The 12,581-nt window shown below is 39.0% G+C and overlaps 1 pseudogene; it reads left to right on the forward strand.

Annotated features, from left to right (window-relative positions):
- The first annotated feature begins 1,486 nt into the window (after positions 1-1,486).
- Positions 1,487-12,581, forward strand: part of LOC116700275 (myosin-7-like) — a 14,758-nt pseudogene continuing 3,663 nt past the window's right edge.

Consider the following 12,581-nt stretch of genomic DNA (forward strand, 5'->3'; position numbering starts at 1 on the left):
AAGAGTGAAATAACTTTAGCCATTTTCAGGTCAGAAGGTATGATGCCAGTTTTCAAGAATACTGCATAAATAAATGTTAAAGGCGTAATAATAATGACTTAATAAGTCATGACTTCTTTAATTAAGGAGGTGCCAATTTTATCATGACCAGGTGAGGAGATTTTTAAAAAATCGAATATAATACCATTCACCTCCTTTAAGTCAGGCGGATCAAAATTACTAAAAGAGGGAAAAATAACTGTTGTGTCAACTATGCTATTTGCAAGAGATGGGCCAACACTTCATCATTAAAGCTACAACATATCAAATTAGGATTTGTCCAGCTGAGCCACATGAAATTGAAGCAACATCATTAACACGACACTCGCTGGATCCTTGTATTGACAACGATGTTGGCACTTGTCGAATCTACTATATAATGTACAGCTTAGTTTTACAGGCTGTCATTTAAAAAAATTGCAGTCACTATAGACTGTAGCTTATTTAAAAATGGCGGTTTGTGCAGGATGTCCCGTGTCGTGCTGGTGACCTTTCTCTCTGACCGATCCATGGTCTGCAGTGTTTTAAATCCACCTTCTAGTATCTGCTCAGCTGTCTCACAACCTCAACCAGCTGGTACCAAAAAAGAACCGGCTACCAGGTACTATCCACAACATTTGCAAATAGTAAAAAACTAAATCTCCCAAAAGTTGAAATACTAAAAAAGGGATTCTACACAACCCTTTAAGTTTATTAATTAATAGTTATTTTAATTTGTTAAAAGAGTCAAAGTTTTTTAAAATCTATTGTTGATTTAAACCCCTTAAGATGAACCATCCTGTTTTCAAGACAGACTTAGTAAATAGAAGCAGTTTCTCCTACTGTTCCTATTTACGGAAACCTATTTAAGATTTTTTGCTGTTTCAGATTTGTTTCTGTACAGCAAAAATAGATTTCCCAGAACCCACTGGTCACAGTTGCACATACTTTGGCTATTAGTGTCCCAAAACAGATTATTAGATAAATAAAAAAATACACAAGAATTTGATATAAAAGAAATAGGAAATTTTGGTAATTTTACTTATACATTTTTGACCTATAGGTAGCAATTCATACCTTTGTTGTTACACTTGCACCCTTTTTTGCTCCCCCTTAGAGACAAAAAATAGAATCTGGTTTGTGTCCACCACCAGTCCTCACTGAGATGACAGAAAACAACTGTGGTAGAATTAGAGATAAAAGGCTGTGCTTTGGTAAGTGACAGGCGAGTTATGTAAGAGAAAGTTCCTGGCACCATTCCTAAAAAAATCCCATTATTCGGATGTGAGCAGTTAAAGCAGCCAGATATCATGAGAGCCTTATCATAAGTGATGACAGTAATGGCGATAACCATAATGTGTGTGTGTGTGAGGGTAAAGGGGTATGTGTGAAGTAGTATACCTGTTGAGATATGTGTGTGTGCGTGAGTGGGTCAGGGTGGTAACCTTGGCCTTGTAAGGCAGGGTTAACAGGGGTTATATATTTGATCCCTGCCTTCCCTGCAGGTCTAGCAGCTGTTCCTCTTCACCTGGCCTCTGTAAGTCTGCACAACTGGTTGTATTTTGAATTACTGCTGTTTTTGTACTGTATTTTATTTATTTATTTTTATTTTCTGAAGTCTAAACTAAAGGTAAATCAATTTAAATATGTGTTAGGAATGTACAGTTTTTTAATGTAAAGCATAGTTACTTTTTCTAATACTAATGTAAAGTAAGTATAAAATTCAGACATTTTACAATATCCTCACAATATCTTACTTATAGTTTTCTCTGTTCCCTTTAGGTCACTGGCATACTCTGAGGTCTGAGCTCACCTGTCATCGGAGCTGAATCCACCGGTAAATTCTCCTTTTCTAAGCAATTCATATTATAGAGTTAAAGATTGATATAAAAGACAAAAGTTTTGATTTTCCTTGAAATCACAGTTAAAAAGAAAAGTAAAAGATAACATGGTAAAGTATGAGAAACAGACAGTTTCAGAGTGAAACCTTAATCACCTCTACTAACTGTGTGTGCATTAGTGCAGCCATGGGGGATGCAGAAATGTCTGTGTTTGGGCCGGCTGCTCCGTACCTGAGGAAGTCGGACAAGGAGCGTATGGAGGCCTCCACACGTCTCTTCGACATAAAGAAGGAATGTTTTGTCCCAGATCCAGTCGAAGAGTTTGTGAAGGCAACTGTCAGCAGCCGAGATGGAGACAAGGTCACGGTAGAGACACAGAATGGGAAGGTTGGTGTCATTTTACCATTCAGACATTTAGTTTATATCATTAACACATGCGGTTAACTTATCATAGTTGCAATTATACATTATTATTATTACTATTGTTATCATCATCATTCTATTACCGTTACTGATACTACTTTCTATTATTACTATTATTAATATTATTATTATTATTATAGGTTGGGTTGCAGAGTATTTTGGTCTCTCTCTCAACCCTTTCTCTCTCCTCTCACTTTCCATTCTATGTATCATTGTGTCATATGGATTGTTTATACTTTACTTATATTATGCTGGTCTGTTCTGTGAATACCACTCTATTGCATGGCTGTCCGTCCGGGGAGAGGAATCCCTCCTCGGTTGCTCTCCCTAAAGGTTTCTTTCTGCTTTTCCTTGTTAAAGTTTTTTTGGGGAGTTTTTCCTTGTCTGATGGTAGGGTCAAAGGACAGAGGGTGTGGCCAGCCATAAACAGAGTTGTAAGAGAATTCATTCATATTGAAATGGGAAATACTTGCCATAAAATAAATGTTTTGCCTTAATAAATCAATCAACATTTATGAATATAGCACTTTACAACAACCAGCAGGTATCCAAAGTGTTTCACCTCAGAAACTAAGATCTACCTAGAATGCCAAAAGTTAAGCACTGTCAAATCCAGAGACTCCTTCACTTAATTCTTCAGTTCACTTAAAACCAATCTGTCCCGGAACAAAAACTGAATCCATCCTAACTGGGTCACTCCGATCACCAGGATCAGTAACAGCAGCAAGGGAAACACATTAGACGAGAGTGTCTATGTGAGTGTCCTTGTCTGGGAGCAAGTGATAATGTGAGAGTAACTCAATGTGTGATTCAAAGCATCTATCCTTGAATGAGTGCAAATATAAATTCTATAGGGACCCTGTGTGTATCACTGCCATTAAAGTGCCTCGAGTAAAGTATGGTCAAATGAGGCACTGCTGCCATCATGTGTGGCATGATTTGTAATGTTATACAAGCTGTATAATTTTTTTTTTAATGTTTGGCTTACTTACTTATAAGATATTTTTTGTTTTTTTTTTCCCTTTATTATAACAACTGAACAGAGCCAGGAAATGAGGGAGAGAGAGGGGGGATGACATGAAGCAAAGGGCCTCGGGTCAGATTTGAACCCTTGATAATGTGACTATTACGTATTAATCAGGAAAACTGTATTATTTTCCTCAGACTGTGGTGGTCAAAGAGTCCCAGGTTCTGCAACAGAATCCTCCAAAGTTTGACAAGATTGAGGACATGGCCATGTTGACCTTCCTCCATGAACCAGCTGTGCTATTTAACCTCAAAGAGCGTTATGCAGCATGGATGATCTATGTGAGTAGACTACAATCATATGAAAAAGATTTGTCAATAAACTCTACTGTACACCTCTCAAAGCGGGGTTTGCTGAATGTGATAAAACAGTATGTTTACACTTGTAGAAGATGAGATCATGGTTAATTTAGCTCCTATTCTTAAATAAATATTGGCACTAGTTCTAAATCTTTAACAAAAACAAAATAATGGACTAAAAAGTCAAAAGTACACGAAAGAGAAAATAGTGTGTCAAAAAGCTGAAATGATCAATATATAAAAACATAAAGTTTTAAATTACAAATGGTTGTTGTGAACACAGATATATTTTTTCTGTGATTCACAGACCTACTCTGGGCTCTTCTGTGTGACTGTCAACCCCTACAAGTGGCTGCCAGTCTACAACCAAGAGGTGGTTGTTGCCTATAGAGGAAAGAAGAGGGCTGAAGCTCCTCCTCATATCTTCTCCATCTCTGACAATGCCTATCAGTACATGCTGTCAGGTACAACCTACTAAATTTAGATAACTTTTCTTACGTGTACTGTAACTATGCTGAATCTTGATACTCACAAAACTGTACTCTCTGCAAATTTGTTCTTGTAGACCGTGAAAACCAGTCCATTTTGATCACGTATGTAATGTCTCATTCTTGAAAATCATATATGACACTAAATGCTCTGATATAAAATATCATTCTACATTATGCTACTGTAAATATTGATCACTGACTTGTCAATTGCAGTGGAGAATCTGGTGCAGGAAAGACTGTCAACACAAAGCGAGTCATCCAGTATTTTGCTAGTATTGCAGCTAGCGGTGTAAAGAAAGACCCCAATGCCAAGGACAAGGTAATAAATAAACTCTGTCAAATGTGTGAGTTGTGGAAGTTGTCGTCTATCTATCAACTCTTACCCACTTTAACTAAATTGGGTAAATACATTTGCATAATTCCTTGCTCAGTTTCAAAAACTGCCAGCAGAGGCTGCTAAAGTCTTGCTGTGTAGCTTTAAACATTTATTACAGATTGAGCATGTATAATGTTCCCTTTTGACAGGGTACCCTGGAGGATCAAATCATCCAGGCTAACCCTGCTCTGGAGGCCTTTGGGAATGCCAAGACCATCAGGAATGACAACTCCTCTAGATTTGTGAGTCTCTAATTTTTGTGTGACTAAACTGTGAAATTTATTAGTAAGTTTCCATGTAAACAGCGGCAGTAGCAGATATCAAGGTTTTCCTTTAAAATACAAACTATAAACTACAATACATTTTCAGGGTAAATTCATCCGGATTCATTTTGATGCCAGGGGAAAGTTGGCCTCTGCTGATATTGAAACATGTAAGATCAAACTTATCTAACATACACTAATACTGTTTATAGTATTTTATTTATGTTTTACAACATAGATCTAGACAAATAACGTTTTTTCTTACTTGTATTTTTCACTTTTCAGACCTTCTGGAGAAGTCTCGTGTGACTTTCCAGCTCAAGGCTGAAAGAGATTACCACATCTTTTACCAGATTCTCTCCAATAAGAAGCCTGAACTGCTTGGTTAGTACACGGCTGTGACTCATTTGTGCCTCAGTGGTAGTTGGCCACCATGAAAAGAAAAAGTGAAAAAAATTAAAACCCTGGCTGTCATTGGCTTGTTATTGCACTTGTGTCTCCATCTGTCTGACTTTGACACTCTCTCTCTGTCCTCCAGAGATGCTGTTGATCACAAACAATCCCTACGACTATGCCTTCATCTCTCAGGGGGAAACCCAAGTGGCCTCCATTGATGATGCAGAGGAATTGATGGCAACAGATGTCAGTGACATGAGTCATGAGTTGCACAGGTTTCATTGCAAAAACAAGCCAGTGTTCAAACAATGCAGGGTTATATGTTGGTTAAGGTACCGGTGAGACAGTGAAATGCAATCCAGAAAGTCCAGTTGGAGTAACAGATGAATATGTTCAAAGACTTATCAAAAGCTTCTTAGCTGTTTATAATACTCAGAGACAGGATTTTACAACTCTAGAAACTTTTATCAAAACGATCACAAGGTAAAAATAAAGTACGGTACAAATAAGGCGCTCAGATTTTAAAGTGGTCTACAGGGAATGCACATTCCTTTGAACCAGATTCAACTTTTTTCTGTTGTTTTGCTGGACCCCCCCTGTCAACTCACTGGCTCCACTGATAAATGAGGGGGCTGCATTTTTTCATTTAGGACTTCACACATACAGGTACAAAGTAGTAGGCAGTTTCTGACCTTTCATTAGGCTCTCTGTGTGTGTTGCGCTGATCACACAATTTATGCTCAGACTGGACAGTTGCATTCTGACGTCAGACTACTCACAATGAAGTTGTTCATTTCTTATTGGACAGTTTGTTCACCGAGTACAGCATAGATGTTAAGGTAGCTTTTAAGGATTTAGAATTTTTTGAGTCCCAAATTTAGAATTTAGATCAAAACTATTTTACGTGCACAAATCTTGAGGAGTTATCATGTGCTCCTCCACAGAGTGCCTTTGATGTGTTGGGCTTTACACAAGAGGAAAAGAACTCTGTGTACAAGCTGACTGGTGCCATCATGCATCATGGCAACATGAAGTTCAAGACCAAGCAGCGTGAAGAGCAGGCAGAGGCTGATGGCACTGAAGGTGAGAGAAGCTCCGTTTGTCATGCTGGTCCAGAACCAACAAAGATAGACAATGGCCTTACATAATTCACTTTCCTTATTCAGATGCTGACAAAGTTGCATATCTGATGGGCCTGAACTCCGCAGACCTCATCAAGGGTCTCTGTCACCCAAGAGTCAAAGTAGGGAATGAGTGGGTCACCAAGGGACAAAGTGTTGCTCAAGTAAGAAGTACAAACAAAGTCAACTTAAATATTATACATAAAGGTTCTATAACCAATAAAGGAATACATTCTGTTTTCTTCAGTATATGGCAACATCTACAGAGGCTAAAAATCTTGCATGAAAAAAATCTGTATTCATTTCTATGCTTTGTAATAGATATGTTGTCTTTTTTTCCAGGTGAACTATGCAATTGGAGCTCTTTCCAAGGCTGTTTATGAAAAGATGTTCCTGTGGATGGTGATAAGAATCAACCAGTCACTAGAGACCAAGCAGCCTCGCCAATACTTCATTGGTGTCCTGGACATTGCTGGATTTGAAATCTTTGATGTAAATGATCTTATTAGTTCACAATTAACCTGCCCTCTTTCAACAAAATAGATAGAAAATCCTACATATTTTCTCTTTGCAGTTCAACACCTTTGAGCAGCTGTGCATCAACTTCACCAATGAAAAACTGCAACAGTTTTTCAACCACCACATGTTTGTGCTGGAGCAGGAAGAGTACAAGAAAGAGGGCATTGAATGGACCTTCATAGATTTTGGTATGGACTTGCAGGCCTGCATTGACCTAATTGAAAAGGTGAGCGACTACACTATGTTTAGCCTTACATGATGATTTATTGAAAATATTATGATTAATTTTTAAACAACTCCTATTTTTGTCCCTTCAGCCCATGGGTATTATGTCCATCCTTGAAGAGGAGTGCATGTTCCCCAAAGCCTCTGATACCACCTTTAAAACTAAGCTCTATGACAATCATCTGGGAAAATCTGGCAACTTCCAGAAGCCCAGAGTTGTTAAAGGGAAACCAGAGGCCCATTTTGCCCTGATGCATTATGCTGGAACTGTTGATTATAATATCAACAACTGGCTGGTGAAGAACAAGGATCCTCTGAATGAGACCGTTGTAGGACTCTACCAGAAGTCTAATCTCAAGGTGTTGTCTGTCCTCTTTGTAAATTATGCTGGAGCAGAAGCAGGTACCCTAACATGATTATCTTGATTGGAAATTCAATATTTATTTTTTGTCTAGCTATAAGGTTACATTTTCAAGTTTTTTTTTAACAGCTTTGGGTGATGAAGTCAAAAAAGAGAAGAAGAAGAAAGGATCATCATTTCAGACTGTGTCAGCTCTTCATAGGGTATTGTGTATGACATTGTGGTATTTTGCATAATGTTGATGCTGAAAAAGCCAGTATTTATAAATGTATGCTTTATCATATTAAAGGAAAACCTGAACAAGCTGATGACCAACTTGAGGTCGACTCACCCTCACTTTGTTCGCTGCATCATCCCCAATGAGACCAAGACTCCTGGGGCCATGGAGAACCCTCTGGTGATGCACCAGCTGCGCTGTAACGGTGTACTGGAAGGCATCAGGATCTGCAGAAAGGGCTTCCCCAACAGGATCCTTTATGGAGATTTCAAACAGAGGTATTATTCAATAAGTCAAATACTGTGTCATTTATAACAGAAGTTAAATATTATTCTCCAAAATACTTTTTGTTTTTTGTTTCCCAGATATCGCATCCTGAATCCTGCTGCCATCCCTGAGGGTCAGTTCATGGACAGCAGGAAGGGAGCTGAGAAACTTCTGGGTTCTCTGGATATTGATCACAATCAGTACAAGTTTGGACATACCAAGGTATCATCTAAAGTTGTTCTCATATTGAGATTACTGAAATATCCCAGTAAGAGATGAAGAAGAAGCCAAAACGTAAATACCCAATTGTGTTGTTAGGTGTTCTTTAAGGCTGGTTTGCTGGGTCTGCTTGAGGAGATGAGAGATGAGCGTCTCTCCAAAATCATCACTGGTATTCAAGCCAGATCCCGTGGTCTTTTGTCTCGTATTGAGTATCAGAAGATGGTGGAACGCAGAGAAGCATTATTAGTGATCCAATGGAATGTCCGTTCATTTATGGGGGTCAAGAATTGGCCCTGGATGAAGCTGTTCTTCAAGATCAAACCGTTGTTGAGATCTGCTGAAGCAGAAAAGGAGATGGCCAACATGAAGGAAGAATTCCTGAAGCTGAAAGAGGCTTATGCAAAATCTGAAGCTCGGAGAAAAGAACTAGAGGAGAAAATGGTATCTCTTCTTCAGGAGAAAAATGACCTGCAACTTCAAGTTCAAGCGGTGAGAATGCCACTATACTGACATTTTCCTTTGAACACGTCATTAAGGTATATGCTAATGAGATTGAATGTTTGGAACTTGAAGAAAAAACGGTCACTCTTCTTCAAGAGAAGAATGACCTGCAGCTCCAAGTTCAATCTGTATGTTAGAAATGTTAAAATCTGTGAGCAATTCAAATAATATTGAAATCATACCAAGTCTGCCAATCCATAATGCTGTGACTTTAAATTATAACAGGAGCAAGATAATCTTGGTGATGCTGAAGAAAGATGTGAGGGGCTGATCAAAAACAAGATTCAGCTGGAGGCAAAAGCCAAAGAGCTGACAGAAAGACTGGAGGATGAGGAGGAGATGAATGCTGAACTGACTGCTAAGAAGAGGAAGCTGGAAGATGAGTGCTCTGAGCTGAAGAAAGATATTGATGACTTAGAGTTAACTCTGGCTAAAGTGGAGAAAGAGAAGCACGCCACAGAAAACAAGGTACAGTGTGATATCTAACTTAACCTTAATTTGTTTCAGATCAGCAACTTAACAAGGCATCCAGTAAATCATATTTTCTTGGTTCACAGGTGAAGAACCTGGCTGAAGAGATGGCTGCTCTGGATGATATCATTGCTAAGTTGACCAAAGAAAAGAAAGCCTTACAGGAAGCTCATCAGCAAACACTGGATGATCTGCAGAGTGAAGAAGACAAAGTCAACACTCTGACCAAGGCCAAGACTAAGCTGGAGCAGCAAGTAGATGATGTAAGAATCCATATCAAAACTGTATTATTTAGATGATATTGTAAGAATTACAAATAAAATGATTCACAAATGTTGTAATCAAATGTATTTGCATTAAGCTTGAAGGATCTCTTGAGCAAGAGAAGAAGATTCGAATGGACCTTGAAAGATCTAAGAGAAAGCTGGAGGGAGACTTAAAGTTGAACCAGGAGACTGTAATGGATTTAGAAAATGACAAGCAACAGCTGGAGGAGCGCCTGAAAAAGTACAAAATTCATCATTACATTGTTCATTCAGTATGGTCATATAATATTGTGAATGCAGTTTCATTTTGGCTATCACTAATCAAACTAAATTTTGCAGAAAAGACTTTGAAGTCAGCCAGCTAAACAGCAAAATTGAAGATGAACAGGCCATAACCATTCAACTCCAGAAGAAGATAAAAGAGCTGCAGGTACAAATGTGAATTAGTAACTGCGAATGAATTACATAAAATAACATTTTCCCAAAGTATTGCCGCATTTAAACATGTTGTTTACTAGGCTCGTGTAGAGGATGCGAGAAGAACTTGAGGCAGAGGAGCTGCCCGAGCCAAAGTGGAGAAACAGAGAGCAGACTTGGCAGAGAGCTAGAGGAGATCAGTGAGAGGCTGGAGGAGGCTGGTGGAAACATCTGCCCAGATTGAAATGAACAAGAAGAGGGAGCTGAGTTCCTGAAACTTCGCAGAGACCTTGAAGAGGCACTCTGCAGCATGAAGCCACTGCTGCCACACTCAGGAAGAAACAAGCTGACAGTGTGGCTGACCTGGAGAGCAGATGATAACCTGCAGAGAGTCAAGCAGAAACTGGAGAAGGAGAAGAGCGAGCTCAGACTGGAGCTGGATGACGTGGTCTCCAATATGGAACACGTAGCTAAGTCTAAGGTATGTGTGCATCAAGTTGCTCAGGTAAATTTTTCACACTGGTGGAACTGACAACCTGGTAGTTAACTAAATGATGATTGTGAACTGTGAACATGAACACCTCCACCTTAAATTTGTTGTTCTATTTAGAAGGTGGTATTAGTATTATAGGTGGACGAGACAAGCTAGATTTAACATTAAGACTTCTATCCCTCAAATCAGCAAAGTAGTGAATGCATGTCTAGAGATGTCTAATGTTGTAAAGTAGTAAACAATGCCTGTGAACTATATGGTATATTTCCTATATAAGATTAACTTGGAAAAGACCTGCAGAACTTTGGAGGATCAAATGAATGAATACAGGACTAGGTGTGATGAATATCAGAGATCCATTAGTGACTACACCACCCAGAAAGCCAAGCTTCAAGCTGAGAATGGTCAGTGGTACTATTTGCACATGAAATAATAAATTAGTTTAATGTGCAACAATGCAATTCTAAAATATATTTTACCTCTCTAGATGACTTTTCAAGACAGCTGGAGGAGAAAGAATCTCTTATTTCTCAGCTGACCAGAGGAAAGAATTCCTACAATCAACAACTTGAAGATCTAAAAAGACAACTAGAGGAGGAAATAAAGGTATGAAAATGCCAAAATGTATTATTTTATCTCTTTGTATCAAAACTAGTTGTATGTCCAAGAGAAATACACACATTATCAATATTTATCCAGGCCAAGAATGCGTTAGCCCACGCAGTGCAGTCTGCTCGACATGACTGTGACCTGCTCAGGGAGCAGTATGAGGAGGAGCAGGAGGCCAAGGCTGAATTGCAACGCAACATGTCCAAGGCCAACTCTGAGGTGGCTCAGTGGAGAACCAAGTACGAAACTGATGCCATCCAGAGAACCGAGGAACTGGAGGAGGCCAAGTGAGTCTAGTATATACAAGGACATTAATCCAAAATATTATGTAAGATAAAGCCTTCAAGAGAAGTAAACGTCAAGAGAAACCTTTTTTTTTTTTTTCAACCTGTAACTGTGAATGAATTACATAAAATAACATTTTCCCAAAGTATTGCCGCATTTAAACATGTTGTTCTACTAGGCTCGTGTAGAGGAGCTGGAAGAAGAGCTTGAGGCAGAGCGAGCTGCCCGAGCCAAAGTGGAGAAACAGAGAGCAGACTTGGCCAGAGAGCTAGAACTATTTTCCATGAGTTTGTGTCTAAGTGACAAGGAACAAGAATTGTTTAAATTGTCCACTTTTAAGCGAGAGACCGGCAGCTGGTAGCCGCGAACTGGGCTCCAAAGAAAACACATGGGGCAATGGTCACTGTCAATGTATATCAACTTAAAATGCTGTTTTGCTACTGATGCTCAGATTGTCATTATGAGCGTCTGACTACATTATCGAAATCAGTAGCAGTCGCCGTTATCCTGACATGCTTTTATGAGTACTGATGCTAGGTCAACACGGTAACTTTAGCTAATAACATTCCCTTCGTTCCTCCTGCAGCTCTCCGCTCTTGGAACAGTATTTTTATTTAGGAAAATGTGTTTTCTCCTCTATGGCTGGCAGTAGTCATCCTGGTCAAAATAGTTACCTAAGACCGGATGTATGGACCGGTGTGTTAGGATCAATTTTAGCATAACTACCCACAACTATAGTTCATATCCAACAAAGGTGGTCTATGAAAGCTGCGTACAGTGTTGCTTGCCGATTTCTTGCCACAATTTGTAAACACAACCCTTGATTTCATTGAAAATCTTTCAAACAACACTTTAAAACACACATTACGCTTTCTGTACTCCAACACAACAAACTCTCCCCGGCACTCCTCTCTTTTTTCACCGTTGTCACCTCTTGCTAAATTTCAGGACTGGACTTTATCATCTTTAAATGAGGTTGTCAGACACTTATCTAAGCCTGTCAGTGGCAAAAACAAGCACTTTTTGTGGATTTAAACTGACGGTGAAAATTCCCCTGTGCAATTACATTGCAGCCTGTTTCACAGCAAAACTGTTATCTCCAATGATTTTGTTATTTGGAGTAGTGAAACACTGCCTCCAGGCCCACAGTGTTGATAAGATCAAATGCATCTGATGTATTTACTGTATACAGCTTGGGCCACTCTTATCTGTGGACACATCTTGATTTTCAAGTCTGGCATTGAAAGGCCCTCACGCTTTCAAACTAAAGTTTCCTTCCTCATAAGAGGGTCACAGATGTATGTAAAAGGCAATGGGATTGAGAATGGAAATGCTGACACTGAGGCAGAATAGTTTGAATAAAAAATAAAATGACTAGCAATCATTCTCATGATAGTCCATGGGATAATCAGCCATTACGCAAAACTTTTGAGTTTCCTTTAAAGGCAACAAACCGCAGTGAAAGTCAGCCTC

Source organism: Etheostoma spectabile, chromosome 13 (genome assembly GCF_008692095.1).
Source record: "Etheostoma spectabile isolate EspeVRDwgs_2016 chromosome 13, UIUC_Espe_1.0, whole genome shotgun sequence".
NCBI lineage: Eukaryota > Metazoa > Chordata > Actinopteri > Perciformes > Percidae > Etheostoma > Etheostoma spectabile.